This window comes from Jaculus jaculus, chromosome 3 (genome assembly GCF_020740685.1).
Source record: "Jaculus jaculus isolate mJacJac1 chromosome 3, mJacJac1.mat.Y.cur, whole genome shotgun sequence".
Lineage (NCBI taxonomy): Eukaryota > Metazoa > Chordata > Mammalia > Rodentia > Dipodidae > Jaculus > Jaculus jaculus.
In genome coordinates this window covers 104,017,053-104,025,000 of record NC_059104.1, presented here as the reverse complement: position 1 = coordinate 104,025,000, position 7,948 = coordinate 104,017,053, and the positions used below count along the sequence as shown (strand labels likewise).

General features: G+C 44.8%; 1 pseudogene; it reads right to left on the bottom strand.

Annotated features, from left to right (window-relative positions):
- Positions 1 to 242: 242 nt before the first annotated feature.
- Positions 243 to 6,469, bottom strand: LOC101609316 (annotated as a pseudogene).
- Between the last annotated feature and the right edge of the window lie 1,479 nt (positions 6,470 to 7,948).

The following is a 7,948-nucleotide window of genomic DNA, read 5'->3' as shown; positions in this document are numbered from 1 at the left end:
TGGAGTTCGTTTGCAGTGGCTGGAAGCCCTGACACGCCCATTCTCTCTCTCTCTCTGTTGCTCTCAAATAAATAAATAAATAAATAAAAGTAACCAAAAAAATACAAAAAAAGAATTACAAATGGTTCCACATTTTTATTTTCCCCTAAGTGAGAAGTTGGTCATCTCACAGAAACCCCAAGGGTTTGAAGAGTCAATTTGGTAAAAATGACCTTGGCAAAATCACCCCTGGCATATGTGTGTTAAAACTGTAGTTTCCCAACTCTGGAGTGAGCAATAAATGTTAAAGAAAGAGGCCGAGGCATCAGAAGCTTCAGTTCACGAGGGAGAAAAGCCATGACGTGAGAGGTGCACCCAGCCGCAGGGAGAGCGCTAGCGCTTAGTGCTGAGCACCTCTCCGCTCCCATTGCTGGCGGTGCTGTCCTGGTGGGCTGGGAGTCCCGGGAGTCGCTGCGCGCAGAAGGCTGAACCTGGACTGCACCAGAGAGGGCAGTTTGCTTTTCCTCCAATTCCAGTTGACTTTCTGATGATATGTAATGACCTGTAGTCATGGCTTTTGCTTGGCCAGCACTAACAGGAGTTGCCACACCAGTCACTGTCTGTTATAACAAACTGACCTGGGAGAAGTGTCATCATTTGAATCTCAGATGAATAACCACGGGAGGAATTCCAGGCATTGGAGAGGTATTTGTGTTGTACAGAGGAATTCTGCTGCTGCTGGGGCTGCTGCACAGCCTGCCCTGGGGCGGAAGAAGGGCCTTGCATATAGGAGGGGCTGAGCCCCTGTTGTGCCTGCTGAGCAGAGGGGCTCAATGGCTGCCCAGCTACCTGGGCAGGTGACGGGGCTGCAGTGCTGGGCTCTGTGACCTGGATGTGCTGCACCTGGATGGCATGCTGCGTGAAGGTCTGAGGATCATGGAGTTGGCCAGCATCCACCGTGGACTGCTGAGCTGGCATGGAGAAGTGGCCGGTGCCACCTGAACCACTTGAAGCTGTATAAGCTGCGGCTGCTGGAGACCAGAAGCAGACTGCGACACAGGGATACACTGAATCCTCTGGGAGTCACCTTGTGGCGTTCGGTAATCTGTTGTTACAGTCTGGGACAGTTGTGTCATTGCTTGGGTTAGCAAGACTGTTGTCACCACAGTTTCTCCAGTGGCGCTATCTGTTGTCAAGACTGCTGGGGTGGCACTGATCACAGCTGTCGTCAAGGGTGTATGGATGGTGCTGGGGAGCTGGGCATACTGTGGATGCTTCTTTCAAATGTGCTGGTCCATCTTGGTGGTACTGCTGTATTGCTAGGAGCAGTGTGGGCAGCAGACAGGAGGGGTGGCCTTGGTGCCTGCTAGCGGAGTATAGGCGTTCAGCATGGGGTCTGGCTCTCCAGGGCCGGCAGGACGAAGTTTCCGAATGCTTGCTGGAGGCTCAGCTCCTGGGTGGTTGTTCAGAATATGGGCTTTCCGCTTGCTGCCACTCTTACACACCTTATCACAATAGTGACAGAAGTAGTCACGGTTGGGTTTTATGATGGGTAGGGTTAACTCAGGCACCTCCTCTATATCTTCATGCCCGGATGTCTCTTTGACAAGTGATTTACCAGCGTGCCTCACCGCCAGAAGCCCATCATGCACAGGTGGCACTTGAATGTGAAGCTGTCTTAGTCAGTGGACGTGAAGGTCTTGGAGCGGCTGCTGCGGTCGGCTTTCCTAGCCTCCTTCTCAGGGTTGTACATCCTTTGCATGTGCTCTCCGAGTTTGTCTTTTTGAGCCTTGCAAAGTTTCTCTTAGGTCAAGGTTTCAAATCCTTCCACATTCCTCCTGAAAATCAGCTCCAAAAGGCCAAAGCCATATAGTCAGGTGTCTAGCAGCAATCCCACTCCTGGGTACCACTTTACTGTTGCAGTCAGGTTTGCATTGCTGGTAGAAATCACCCCACCAAGAGCAGCTTATGGGAAAAAGAGGTTTATTCTGGCTTACAGGCTTCAGGGGAAAACAATGGCATGAGCAGAAGGTGGGTATCAGCCCCTGGCCAACATAAGGTGGAGTGTGCCCAAAAATATTTCTTAAAATATATTTTATTTATGCAGCGGGGGTGGGGGGGAGAGAATGGGCATGCCAGGGCCTCCAGCCACTGCAGACAAACTCCAGATGCATGTGCCTCCTTGTGTATCTGGCTTATGTGGGTCCTGGAGAGTCGAACTGGGATCCTTTGGCTTTGCAGGCAAATGCCTTAACTGCTAGGCCATCTTTCTAGTCCTATTTTTTTTTAAACTTTATTTGCAAACAGAAATAGATGAGAGACAGAGAGAATGAGTGCACTAGGACCTCCAGCCACTGCAAACAAACTCCAGCTGCACATGTTACTATGTGCAGCTGGCTTTTTATGTGGGTACTAGGGAATCAAACTCAGGTTGTTAGGTTTTGTAGGCAAGTGCCTTAACCACTGAGCAATCTCTCCAGCCTCATCTTGTTTGATTTTTGAAGAATGAGCTCACTCTAGCCCAGGCTGACCTGGAACTCTGTAGCCCATGCATTCCTCCTACCTTAGCTTCCTGAGTTTTGGGATTAAAGGCATGTGACACCATACCTGTATCTAAGGCTCCATTCTTGAAAGAGAAAACAATGTTTAGAAAATAAAAAAATGTATTTAACCAGGTAGTGGGGGTACAACTTATTCTACCCTTATTTGAGATCGTGCTGATGTTTATGTAATTAGTAAGCTTCGAGATTTGGAATTTGTTTGTCTTGTTATAAATTAACATTATGCCTGCCAAGAATCATCCTTGTGTTATCATGAATCATTCTAGTTCTTTTTGAAAAATATATTTATTTATTTGAGACACAGAGAGAAAGAAGAAGATAGAGAGAGAGAGAGAATGGGGGCACGAGGCCACCTGCCACTGCAAACAAGCTCCAGGTGCCTGTGCCACTTTTGCATTGGCTTTATATGGGTACTGGGGAATTGAATCCAGATCCTTAGGCTTTGCAGGCAAGTCCTGAATAGCTGAACCATTTCTCCAGCCCCCTCATTCAATTTTTTTTTTTATGGTAGAAATCATCTCCAGTTTACTGATAATGACTCTGGGGCCTAAGGAAATTAAGTATCTCTTTTTGAGAGCTGGGGAGATGGCTCATTTGGTAAAGTGCTGGCCACACTAGCATGAGGACCTGGTTTGGGATCCTCAACACTCAAGTAAAAGCCAAGTGCTTCAGGGTGCATCTGTTATCTGTGCTCTGGGACGGTAGAATAGGAGAATCCCTTTGGCTTGCTCGGTAGCCAGTCTAGCCTAATCAGTAAGTTCCAAGTTCAATAAGAGATCTTGTCTCAAAAAAATGGTGTAGGATGGGCTGAAGAGATGGCTTAGCAGTTAAGGCAGTTGCCTGTGAAGTCTAAGGACCCATGTTTGACTCTCCAGATCCTAGGTAGGTCAGACGCACAAAGGTGAGGCAAGTGCAAGGTCTCATATGCTCACTAGGTGGTGCAAGCATCTGGAGCTTGATTACAGTGTCTGAGGCCTGGCACGCCAGTTTGCTCTCCCTCTGTCTTGCTTGCTCTCTCTAAAATAAAAAAATAAAAAAATTTCAAAAAATAGAAAAGGTGTAGAATGATTGAGGAAGACACCCAATGTTGACTTCACACCATATACATATATACATGCAAAAAAAAGAAGAAGAAAAGAAAAGAAAAAGAATTTCATTTTGTTTGTTTGTTTTGAGACAAAGTCTCAAGTAACCAAGGATGGCCTTGAACTTCCGGTCCTCTTGCTCAACCACCCAAGTGCTAAGGTCATAGTGTGCCACCACACCTGGCTGATATTAAGAATCCTGTTCAAGGCTACCCCATATGTGGAAGAGCTGAAGCATGTGGCTTAAAACATGTGAGTTGGTACATGGATGTGTGTCTGCACACAAACACACACCCTCCAAGTACAACAGTTAAAATGAAGATTTCAAAAACATTTTCTTAGCCAAGTCCACATGCCTTTAATCTTGGCACTTAGGAGGAATAGGTAGAAGTGATGCAGGATTTGGGGGCTCAGAAGGGGTTCCTAAATTTATGAACCTCAAGTTTAGGTTCAGTACTACCTTTTACAAAGAATTGCTAAAGATGGACTCAAGATGGATAAATTATGAATTATTAAGTTTATTTAGGGATAAATCACAAATTGTAGGGTGTGGTGGTTTGCTTTAGATATTTCCCATAAACTTAGGTGTTCTGAATGCTAGGTTCCCAGCTGATGGAGATTTGGGAATTAACTTCTCCTGGAGGCAGTGTATTGTTGGGGGTGGGCTTATGGGTGTTATAGCCAGTTTCCTCATGCCAGTGTTTGGCACACTCTCCTGTTGCTATTGTCCACCTTATGTTGGACAGGGGATGATATCCACCCTCTGCTCATGCCATCATTTTCCCTTGCCATTATGGAGCGCCCCCTCAAGTCTGTAAGCCAAAATAACTCCTTCCTTCTCCCCTACCTCCCAAAAAGCTTCTCTTTGATTTCTACCAGCAATGTGAACCTGACTGCAACGGTAATGTTGGTACAGAGAGTGGCGTTGCTTCTAGACAACTGATTGTGTGGCTTTGGCCTTTTGGAGCTGATTGTCTAGAGGAATGTGGAAGGATTTGAAACATTGGCCTAAGAGATGCCTTGCAGTGCTGTAAGTACAGCTTGATGGACTATTCTGGTCAGAGTTGAAAGACCTGAATGCAGTGAGAACTATGGACTGTGAGGTTTGGCTTATGAGGGTGAGAAGGAGCTTTGCATGGAGTGGGCTAGAAGCAGTTTATATGAGAGGCTTGCTGTTATACCTGTGTCCTGAGAACTTGTGCAGTGTGTAGAAATGGACTGGTGTGTACAGAGGGATATGGCACAGAAAAAATGAAATCTTTGGGTGAAACTGCTGCCCATTCAGCTGCAATTGAGAGATTACAACCATTGAGTTTGGGCCAGCTGACCTGCACTGGGGCAACAGGAAGAATGTAGACTCTTTTGAAGGGGCCTGAGTGCTCAAAGAGTATCCTGTTCTTCAAAGTCTGCTTTATTTTCCCCCTCCCCCAGATTAACAAATTGGTACTCTTCCTGGTATTATGGAGTATAAGAAATGCAGGAAAGAGAGGGTAATTGAGTTTGCAACACGGTCCTGTGTTTTGGAAATGGCCATGGGCAGTGTGTAGCAGGTTTGCTGGATGCCTGCATGGAGACCTGATGGAGCTGTGAGGATGAACTGTGGATTTCAGTGGAGACCCAGTGACGATGCCAGGACCACGAGATGGCTGCCAAGGAGAGCTGCCAGCCCCAATGAAGTTTTCCAGGACTGTGAGTAGCCTAGCTGGAGGAGCAAAATTGGAACTCCAGAGACTTGTTGCTGGTTAGGATTATTGGACTTGGAGACTTGTCACTGGCTAGAGTTGTTGGTCTTGGAACTACACAGTTTGATGTTTACACTGTTTAAATCTTGTATTGGTTAAATATTTCTTTGCTATGCCCAGTGCCATCTTTTGCAGTATGAGTGCATATTTTGTGCCCTTTTTGGTTTTTTTGGGGATTTTTTTTTGGTATTATGGCTCACTTAAAAGACCTTGGGTTATGGGGATGTTTGAAAATCATTAGGATTGATAAAAAATGTGGGGCACTTTGAAAGTTGGACTGAATGCATTGCATTTTACATCATGGATGGTTAAGAGTTCATGGGGACCATGGGTGTAACATGGTGGTTTGATTCAGGGACCTTTGGCAGGATGAGAGGCCCAGGAGCAGCAGTACTTCCTGACCAACAGAGGTCATAGCAAAGGAAAATCTTGCTGGGGCCTCTAGAGATGTTGCAAAAATTTTCTGGAAAGATCACTCCAATGTCAGTATGAGTGAAAGTAGAGGAGTTTATTTACCCAGGAGCCAAAGAGGTGGGATAGCTCCCAACAGAAGCTCTAGACCTTAGCTGAGATTTTATTTCCATTTTAGAGTTTTCATAGCAGAGGGAAGAATTGAACAAAGACAATGTGGCAATTTGCATAGGAATAATTTCTGTGGTCAGGTGGCACTATTTTACTTTGTCTTAGCCTAAACTGTTTCTCCTTCTTATCGTCCCTATGGGCCCTTTCTGAACAGTTCTCTCTTAAGGATTTTTTTTTTTTCATCTGCTGACAAAGACAAGTTTAATTCATCAGCAATTAACTCTTACAGTAACTCAGTGACTCAGATCAACTTTTCGCTTCTTTTCTACCACAAGAGAAATTGAGGTTTTTGGAAAAAAAAACAAGTAGAGCTATAAGCATGTGTGGAGAGTTAAGCTGAGACTTTCAAGGAAAGATTGGGGTAGAGCTATGAAAACTTTGAAGGAACACACATGGCATCTGCCCTGTGCTTTCCTATGGAGGCAAATGATTAAGCTCAAGGAACAATCAGAGGGAAAATATCAAAGCAGAGATCAAGAAATCCAGAGGAGAAATGAGTAATGAAGAAAGTTACAGTCATGGTTACCCCAACTTTACAGAAATTACAAAGGTAGCAGACCTAGAGTTAGTGAATGTTCCCATGTGGTATATCTGGGGTGTAAGGAATATATGCACATGGTAGATTCAGAGATCAGGGGGAAATGATGCATGTAATCAAAGTGAGAAGTTACTTAAAACCATAATTCCCTACTCTCCACCACTTTCCCCTTCACAAATCCATTCTGTATTATATACCCTCCCTGTCTACATTCGTTTATCTTTTATTTTGATGTCATCATCTTTTCCTTCCATTATGAGGGTCTTGTGAAGGTATTACTAGGCACTGTGAGGTTGTGGATATTGAGGCCAGTTTCTGTCTGAACAATTGCATTGTAAACAGTCCTATCTCTCCTTTGGCTCTTACATTCTTTCTGTTGCCTCTTCTGAAATGGACCCTGAGCCTTGGAAGGTGTGATAGAGATATTGCAGTGCTGACTACTCCTCTGTCACACCTTCTCAGTAGTATGGTGTCTTTTGGGTCATCCCAGTGGTCATCGCCATCTGAAAAGAGAAGCTTCTGTAACCAAAAGTTAGAGTAGCATTAACATATGGGTATGAATATTAAATAAAGTGCTTACAGGGCAGTTTGGGGAGCATAATTTATGCATTTAGCCAGACAACAGCAGGTGTTACACTCCTAGGGCTCATGACCTTCCCTGCCATAGACTTTCTTTCTTTCTTTTTTTTGAAGTAGGGTCTCATTTTGGCTTAGGCTGACCTGGAATTCACTATGTAGTCTCAGGGTGGCCTCAAATTCATAGTGATCCTCCTACTTCTGCCTCCCAAGTGCTGGGATTAAAGGCATGAGCCACCACGTCCAGCTCCTGCCATAGACTTTTGATTAGGTTTTTGGTACCAGACGTGTATTCTCTCCCATGGAGTAGGCCTCCAGTACAACTAGAGAGGAGTTTTTTTCCCTCATAACAGACCTGCCACTATTACACCTGTTCAGCCATTTGGTTTGGCTGGCCAAACTTAAGGCTTGCAGTGTTCACTGTTTTCACCACTGATGATTTCTATATTCCATAGGGCTGCATATAATACAGCTTTTTCCAGATATCTGTCAGCTGGTCTACAGGGCAGAGGTTTTCAGCTCAGCTCCAGCTTGATTTTGTAATGACCTTGCAGCCCAGCTTTGTGGCATCTTTATTAATATGGTCTTACCATTTATTTCTGGTGGAAAAATAAGAGCCCTGGCAGTGGCCTGTAATGTTTTGGGGACATCAGGGACCTCCCTGGCCAACAACTCACTGGAAAGTATTCCATTCCTGGCACTGAAATTTTTCTAGTAACAGTCTATAGCAGTTTCAGAGTTTCAGGTCTGATATTATGGTCCATGATCCATCCATTTGTACTTGATTCTTGTGCATAGAGAAAGACAAAGATCTATTTTCATCCTCCTACATCTTCTGTTTGCCAATATTTTATTCAGAATTTTGGCATCTGTGTTCATGAGATT